Genomic DNA, 9,397 nt, shown 5'->3' on the forward strand with positions numbered 1-9,397 from the left:
GAATTCCCAGGGGTTTCCCCAGGAATGTGGAATTAGTCCGTCAGTGTTTGCGTCATTTCAAAAACACGGTCTCGTGAAAAACGTATGAACGTCAAATTGTGTCGTTCATACACTTATGAACGTCAATTTCGCGGTCATGTGACCGACCTCTCGTCCAATGGAAAAGTCGTATATCGTGTAAACTTCAAAATTTGAAATTATATACACATAACGTGTATGTTAACGATTGACATGAAACAAACCTGATTATATGTAACCTTTTCAGCCTGCAACATGTATTTCCGTTGAAGACAAGTCTTTGTATTCGTGTTAATTGACACGTTCTATCTTCAGTGACATGACTGTATAACATATATACTTCTCGAAAAAGGTTTTATCTTTATTTTCCCATTTTCCAAACTTCATTGTATCATTTGAAAATATCTACATATAATATTGACATCATTTTGATAAATTTCTGGTATGATAGCATCCATACCTAATAAACGTGTGTACACAAACACAGTATGCTCCTCGAGATGATCGCAAGGACTTGCACTTATTTTGTAATGGGAAGAAGCAGAGCAAGCAACTGTAATGGTAGTCAAACAACCATTGCAGTGGATAAGTACCAAAATAGGAAAAATAAACTAGAACTTAACCGATTTTGATTACCCAATGTCAAAATGGGTCTGTCACTTTGTAAACATACAGAAATGCGTCAGAACAAAATACAGGATATGATGTTTAGAAATTCAAATTTTATGTGCAAATATACAGTAAGATGTGCTTAACTTAATTTCCGGATGTAACTTACACAAGTGGGAAAAGGTAACTGTGCTTCATATAAAGTGGAGTAAATGCTATAATAAATAAGAATATTATATTTGGTAGTTCCTCTGATCAATGTCTTATCATAGCAACTGTATTGACAAAACCCATACATGGAAACAGGAGAGACACGCCATGAAAGGGTGGTGGTGTTTCAACTTAATTAATAATACCGGCATCGGATGTCAGCGCTATTTTCGATGATACACGTGAGGCAACGGCGGTGCATTGAAGTGACCAGATGATTATCACGGACGTCTGTAGACCCACAATATGGACGCATGACCAGCAGAACTGACTGTATACTGTCCAAGTCTTGTCTTCTGAGGGGGCACGGGTGGCCCAGTCGTGTAAGGCGCCGCGATTTGCTGTGCAGAGTTGCCCCCCTTGGGCAAGGCAGAAACCTATGATTGTGGGTTCGAATCCCGGTTCGCCCCGATTATGTTTCTAGGTTTGTCAGCACCATACCCGTGCTCGTTGGTTTCACCGAAGTGGTAAACGTCTTAGACCTGCATCACGTTGGGCTTCCCTGATACATTAAGCTGACACGCCGCGATATAACTGTAATACTGATAAAAGTGGCGTTAAACCTGCGTCGTACCCCGACAGCGTGAACTATTGCCAACCTCGACTTGTACGCCTGGTCCACATTCAATTACTCAAGGCCGTCGCGATCTTTCTGAAGCTTTGCTGACATAACAAAACTTACCCTCACCGCTCCCCCTTACGACTTATGACAAGGTGAAGTACGCTGCATTTACTCCCCCGAGATCATGTTTGGAATTTGATTCGGACTTCAGTGCAGTAAGCTATTAACGAGATTGGGTTACTGGTGAACTTGGGATTTACTCTGTCCTGGACTCCCCAAGGGCCGATTTCATACGTAATAAAATCTATTTTATTTCCCTGCTGTCACAGATAGAGATAACTGTATTGTTAGTACAAAAACAAGTTATATAAATCTTTTCCCGAACAACACGCTTCACGCAGAATCATACACTCAAATAATGAGCGCTTCCAACATACATTATTTTTCAAGCATAAAAATATAGATAGAAAGGGACATAAAGGTAAATTTAAATATTCTTACTTATTATCAGTCAGTATAATGTAACGGTCGGCTTCAAGATAGAGGGTGAATAATGCATCGCCTTCTGGCAAAGGACCCGCTGAATGGAAACACCACAATGCAAACCAACACATGCATAAATCGTGATGATACACCATTGTTGGTGTATATATGGGGTGTTAATGGTGGTCATTAATAACAAAACGGACTATTTGCTTTCATGTTTGTTGATCTATATACCACATCGACTGCTTTTTATGTCCAGTAAATGAATAAATGTTGCGTTATATTGAGGAACGAGTCTGGACACTGTTCGAGTTAATTAATCTCAGATTAATGCAGAATGACTACTGTTTCGTGAGTGTGTCCAATAATTTGATGTTTAAGTCATTCTGTAACATATTTCTACACGCGCGTCTTTTGTTACTGAAAATTTTCGTGTAAACAGTTGTCTATTATCTCGACACATCGTTCAAAAATGGAACGATAGAAGATAGAACGATGAAACGTTTTTAATATGTACCAGAACATATTTGAAGATATAGCCTGATGATGTGCATGGTCCAAACTCGATAATTTACAAGCAACCATTAGACAGGTGATACATTTCTGTTTATCTGCAGCTTTCAGCAACCCTCACTCTCTTACAGGTTGCCACATTAATCGATGTCAGAGATTACGCCATTGTTGGCAATATTATATATATATATATCACGGTGTTTTGTAATTTTGTCAAATTTGGACGAGACGAATCAAAGTATAAGTAATGGAACAGTTATTCGTGTTGAACACTATCTACTTCTGTTACAGTGCAACGTGAAACTATTGGAAGCTACATTAACGTTTACAGTTTGTTGTTTCCTGGAGACAAACACGATGATCCACAATCAGGTGACGCAACGTAAGCATCTCATCCTCATTATTCCGAGGTTACAACACGCATGGGGTAGTGAGGACATATTTTATCCCGTAATCCATAATTGAACATTGAGACGATGGTGTAGATTATACATGGTGAAGCTAACGTTTGTGAAAAAAACATGCTTTTATTTTTGTTCTTATGGATACAAAGTTAATATTAACTCATATAAATTCACTTACTAGTCATATATAGCTTGTCCACAACTATTCTACTCACATTGCCTTGTCCAAAAGAACATTTCTATTTATAAAGTTTGTTACTTCATGTTTCGTTATCGAAACAATTTGGTTATAATTATTAAACCTTTCAGACGAACTATGTCTTCTTACCACGACACTCGTTTTCGTGCGTGGGTAAAGAGTTCTTAGTGCATGCAAGGAGAAGGACCACACGGCAGTTTAAATGGTTTTTCAATTACTACAAATGTTTAAAACAAACGAAGAACATGTTTAATTAGCAAGCATAGGGTATAAATGACTTCCGAATTCATTTTGTTTTTCTGTGGTTGATTTGCGGCTGGGGCTTTAAACTATTCAAGAGCCATACCTTTGAAGAATTTAAAAAACTTAGTCTTTGCAAGGTCTGACAAAAATACACAACCCTTCAATCCTAATCATTTATATAAAGTCTAAGCTTTTCACTTTTTTAGGAAGGTCCTGACAAAATGTCTCTGTTTCTGGATTTGTTGACAATTTTATCCTGGCAAAGAGGAATGTTCATCAAGATCTGTCGAAAATAAAAAAGCTAAGGAGGGTAAAAACTTACTAAACTGTCTTAAGTAGGCTTTATCTTTACAGGTCACCGCACATTTAAATTTCCTTTGTTGTTGGATTGAGTCAGAGACATTGGACGTACAGGCCAATGTTAATCTAGCACCAAACTCCATCGGTCGCAGACAGACTGGGTTTTTAGGATTTAGTAGCAAGCAAATCCCTTGAGATACACGCAGTAGACTAACCGTTACGAGAATATATGCGCTAAGCAGAACCATGACAGCGATCATCCAGTAGAGATTTGTTGACTTTAGAACCGCAGTGTAACGTTACAGACTTTCGCCTCCTTACCATACCTATGACTCTTCTTTTTGTGATGCCTTACAAGAAGGGATGCATTCGCATGATATCCATGGTTACAGGGTAAGGTTGTGGAATGAGTATAGGAATTGTGCAGCGTTTATGGTGGCAACGTACAGTGAAACGTGAAGAAAATGTTCCTTTGAGAGCTGTTGAGCGCATCGTTATCTGATATATAGTGTACACATTTAGGTGATATAGTTCGCCTATTTCAGTATCGCTTGCGCTTGCCAGAAATATAGGTCTGTATTGGTTATAGAAAGATGATGGATGGGGATGCTGTTAACATTGTGTCAAGTGTGTTTCCTTTCTACAAGATGCAATGAACTTTATGAGCGTTGGGCATTGAGACATTTACGAGACTATCTGATAGAAAATGACTGTGCAGGATACGCACCACACCGTGCTTATTTTCATATATTCCAAACTTCTATGTATCATTCGAAAACAGACCGCCTCCGTGGTCAAGTGGTAGAGCATATGCACGGAAGTGCGGAATGTGGTACCAAAGGACGACAAGTAGAGATTGCTTCAGAGCATCAACTTTTCCCCGCTATATAATGTTATGAGCAGAGGAAGGAAGTGGGAGGAGAGAATTGGTGTAAAGTACAAATTGTTTGTTATTAATGTAGTTATCTTTGGAAAGCACAATAAAAGAAACAGTGTCTTTAAATGGTCAGCACAAGCAAAACCCAGGCAAGAAAACTGGGCTTGTCAGACAGAAGTTGATACATACCAACTATTAGTACCAATAGAAAAAAAATATTACAAGTCCTATATAGATACATGTAACACAACAAATGTCATTCTTAAAAATGCTTTTGCAGCAAATATCAATATTTCTGGTCAAAATATCGGTTGGAGTAAATAAAACAAACTTTTTAAATAGTAAACACAAAAAAATGTAATGAATCCACTGTAAATAAACTTCAGTTCAAATGTAAAAAATCATGCAATCATTAAGGGATTCCTTTTTATCTAACAGCAAGTTAAGAACACACAGTTTGGTCAAGTCATCTATAAATATTGAGAATTATCTTACATATTGTAAAAATAAATGTCACGGGTCACTTTTCTCAAAACTTTGTTCAAGTAATCACAAAGTAAAAATTGAAAAATTGGTAGATATATTGGTATGGATATACTTTATTTTGCCCGTCATTTAGTGTACATAATTGTGTTTTTCTTTTCTTTCCTAAATGTCTATCTTTGCCTTGTAAAAATATTGCAAATGCATAAATATTTTGTTAATGTACCTCAACATTTTAAAAGGGGCGATCGGGTAGCATTTGCTCGTCTCGCTGAAGATCCGGGTTCTATTCCCCACATGAGTACAATGTATGAAGCCCATTTTTGGTGTCCTCTGCCTTGATATTGCTGGAATATTGCTAAAAGCGGTGTAAAACTATACTCACTCACTCTTCATTTGAATAGTATTTGAATTTTTGAACCTGTGTGTAAACCAGCTGACCTTACAGCATGGTTTGCGCTTTTCAGCATACTTCATATCTACCACTATACACATCAGTGCACAGTAACCCAACAGTATATCGACCACATACATATCTAGACAATGTCTGCACCAAGACAACTGACAGACCGTTCATCTCCCAGACACTCGCAACACATGATCAAGTAAATTAGCAATTTCTGTCTGAATGGACTTCTCAAGGATAGACAAATTAGAGGCACGACTTCTTTTCATGACTGAAAATATATTATTGTTAAGAGCTGTTGCAATACTGCATCCGTATTAATAAATACCATTTCTTATCGAAAATAAACTGTTTTGAACTTATTTTATTCACTCAAATGATAAAGGAGATGGGAATCCGAATGTTTATGTTCGTTTGATGTCTGCTCCATGTTCCAGAAAAAACAAAACGATTATGCAATAATTATTCCACAATACATTTAGCATAATTAGACGAACTATACAAACAAACAGAAGTCAACGAAAATACGAAAACAGATTGAATAGCATAAATGGCTCCAAACTGCCCAGTCAATACAATTCGGTTACTTTTCAAGGATAAAGAACATCATCGGATTATCGAGGCTGGCAAGGACGCCAGCTGAAGTAAGGTTTCTGATTTGATCATCGTGTTTGGTTTGAACTGTTAACCTGAGGGTAACTGAGCCAAGCCCTGCTAATGACAAACATATTCGGCGTTGGCTTATGCAGTGTTCATCACATGCCAATGATTACCCAGTTATCGATTTTCTGTTATTATGTGGGATTTCGAACTGGATTTTCACACCATTATCCAAGGCTTCGATATGAGTTACAGAGAAATTATGACACAACGTTTATTCCAAGATGCCAGTTGCATTGGCGATTTAATTATCCTTACAGTTTATTGGGTTTGTGTTTTTGAACCCCACCATGTTGTTTACGTTTTAATTACAAATAACGTGACCAGGGCTTTGGCCGTTGGAACTGTTTATGTTGACTGGCTGACTTGGTTGAAGTATTGGTGATGCATTAGAAGTTCCTTTGGACGGGCCGTTACCAGCTTCTACGAGACTTCAAATGAGTAGATTGTCCAAAGATGTTTGCTTTCACGTACGTTTATGACTGCATACATATTGCAGTTTCACACTCTTTGTAGTTCCATTCAATTGTATTTGAATAGCAAGTAACGGATGGAGAATACCAAAATATGAATGGGCATTTCATGAACGTGAAAGTTTTAAAGCCACGGTGGCAGATATTCCAACTATATCCTAAGCGCCCGTAAATAATTGTGTCTGGACCAGGCCAAACCAATGGCTGAAAGTATGAGTAAAGATCCATGTTCCATGCAACATCAGCAAGACCAGTGTGAAGGGGAAATGCATAAGCGACCCATTTTATTACAAAACATTTGCACTAAGATCATGGACCGCATGAAGTTCTCTTGTGAATACAATTCCATCCACGTGTACAAGTAAAGACAACCAAAATATGTGATGTAGGTTTTGAATCAGTGGTCTGTCAGAAAATACTTGTAACCATTTTACTTTGTTAACAATAGCATTCATAGAACAGAAATCACACGGATCCCGCTTTGTGTAATTTGTATGGTATTTGTTTCGAACATACACCTTGTTGAACCCAGGTCGTGGCACGCATCACAAGATGTTATCAGTCCAAAACAGTACGTACCTGTAGACCCATCAGCGTAATACGTGATATCAGTGAGTTGGTTATTCGTTGGCGATGCTTCTTGTGTAAATGTTCTTCTGCAACATTTATCCGTGGTCGAGTAGAACCTTCATCTGACACAGTGGTATTCGAAGCTAATGAAGGATAGGAAAACGTTTTCAAGTTGACTTTTCCCCGAAACGGGCACAATGATCCACAATCAGGTGACGCATCGTAACCATCCGATCCACGTTACTCCCGTGTTACAACAAGCATAGTGTTTTGGAACCTATTGTGCCCTTGATTCCGTTAGGGAACATTGATGCAATAGTGAAGAGAAAACATGGTGCTTGAAATATTCGTCACGTACGGTTCTATTCTATTTGTATTGGGTACAGTTAGTAAATAACAAAAATCATCATATATTTACTTACTAGTTATATATTGCTCGTCTGCAGCTTTTTTACTCACATTATCACACAGAATATCTACTTATAAAGTTATTATAAACTAAAATTCGTCACTCCATTTTTTATTATCGAAACGATTTTCTGGAATTGAAATGACTCTTGTCATAAGTTCTCAAAGCATGCAAGATGAATGAAGTGCTATACAGTAGTGAATTAGTTATTATTTCCCTAATGTTTAATGTTTAAAGCAGTGGAAGTATTTAGAAGAGCAGGTTTAATTGTCTATGAAAGGATATAATTAGGTCCAGAATTCGTTTTTGTTTTGTTTGGATGATTTTCAAACTATTTAAGAGACAATACCTTTGAAGAATGAATAAAACGTAACCTTTGTAAGGACTGACAAAAATACAGACCACTCTCAGCCCTTCACAATATCCCCTATTCATTTACGAAACTTCTAAAAGTTTCGATTAATGTTTCACAGGCCTGTGTTGATATCGATATTTCACTGATGATTCCAAACGTTTTTCTTTGAGAAGGTCCTGACAAGCTGTTTCTACTTCAACCCCGATTTATTGACAATTTTATCATGGCAGAGAGGAGCGTTAATCAAGATCTGGCGAAAATCAAAATCCAAAGTGGGTAAAAGCTCACTAAACTTTCCCAAGCCGGCTTTAATTTTACAGTTCACATCTCATTTCCTGTTCAGATGAAGTGCCCCTGTGTTGTAGGATGGAGACAGAGACGCTGAACGTACAGGTTAATGTTCATCTGTCGTCAAACTGCATCAATCTAAGACATACTGGGTTTATATGAATAAATAGCCAGCAAATCCCTTGCGGTACACGTTGTGGACTGACCATGTACAGAATTACGAAAATATATATGCCCAGGAGAAGGATGACAGCGACCACCCAGTGGAGGTTTGTTGTCTTTGGAATCGTTATGTATAAACTCTATACATACTTGGGCCTCCTTACCATACCCATGACTCTTCTTTTCATGGTGCAATACAAGAAATGATGCATTCGCATGATTACAGCATAGGGTTGTGGAATGAGTTTGGGAATGCTTTCGACTTGGGAAGTTCCGAGTACTTCAACATGTTTAAGTGATTTCTCCAACTTGAGTGAGTGAGGGAATTGGGTTAAACGTTACAGTATTGCAGTTATATCACGGCATCTGAGCTTGTTGTTGAAGGAAAGCCCGAACGTGACGGAGGTCTCAGACCTTACCACTTTGGTGAAGTTTATTGTGCCGACAAACCTAGAAACCTAATTGGGGGAACCGAGATTCGAAACCATAATCATAGGTTCTGGTGTGCGCAAGGAAGGAACTCTGCATAGCAAAATGCGTCTCCTTTACCCAACTCCAACTTGAACCATACTATTATTGATATATACACACAGAAAAAAATTAAGCACAGCCTAATATATTTCATTATTGTTTGGCCCCAATATTTGTAACAGTCATGAAAGATGTAATTACCGGAAAAAATATGTTTTCTCGAGATGATGTAATCAGTCATGTGTAACGAAAGGTCACGTGCCATGCATGGTATGCTATCCACGAGTATCTCTTAAAGCAGTATATCCAAACGTTAAAATTGCTCTCTTAAGCTCGGTTTTAAACAGTTATTCCATGACATTGTGTGACTATGGCACGAAGGCGATTAATCGGCATGCATAACGCAGGAATGTCTTGTAATGCCATTGGTCGGAATTTGGGATATCATCATACTGTCGTAAGCCATTTAGTCGAGAAACATGCTAAGACCAGTGATCTACAGGACCGTCACAGGTCCGGAAGATCTCCTGTGACGACACATCGCGAAGACAGGGACCTTCCTCGTTCCATACGCTGAGAACCCTTTTTAACAAGACGTAGTACTCGTCTGAAACAGCTGTGGTTGCCGAATCGTCGTTTCAGCACCAGAATTGTCAGGAACCGGCTGAAAGCAGAGGTCTGGACGAGTCATAAAGTGTC

The sequence above is a fragment of the Haliotis cracherodii genome, unplaced genomic scaffold, assembly GCF_022045235.1.
Source record: "Haliotis cracherodii isolate W230 unplaced genomic scaffold, xgHalCrac1.p SCAF_3, whole genome shotgun sequence".
Classification (NCBI taxonomy): Eukaryota; Metazoa; Mollusca; class Gastropoda; order Lepetellida; family Haliotidae; genus Haliotis; species Haliotis cracherodii.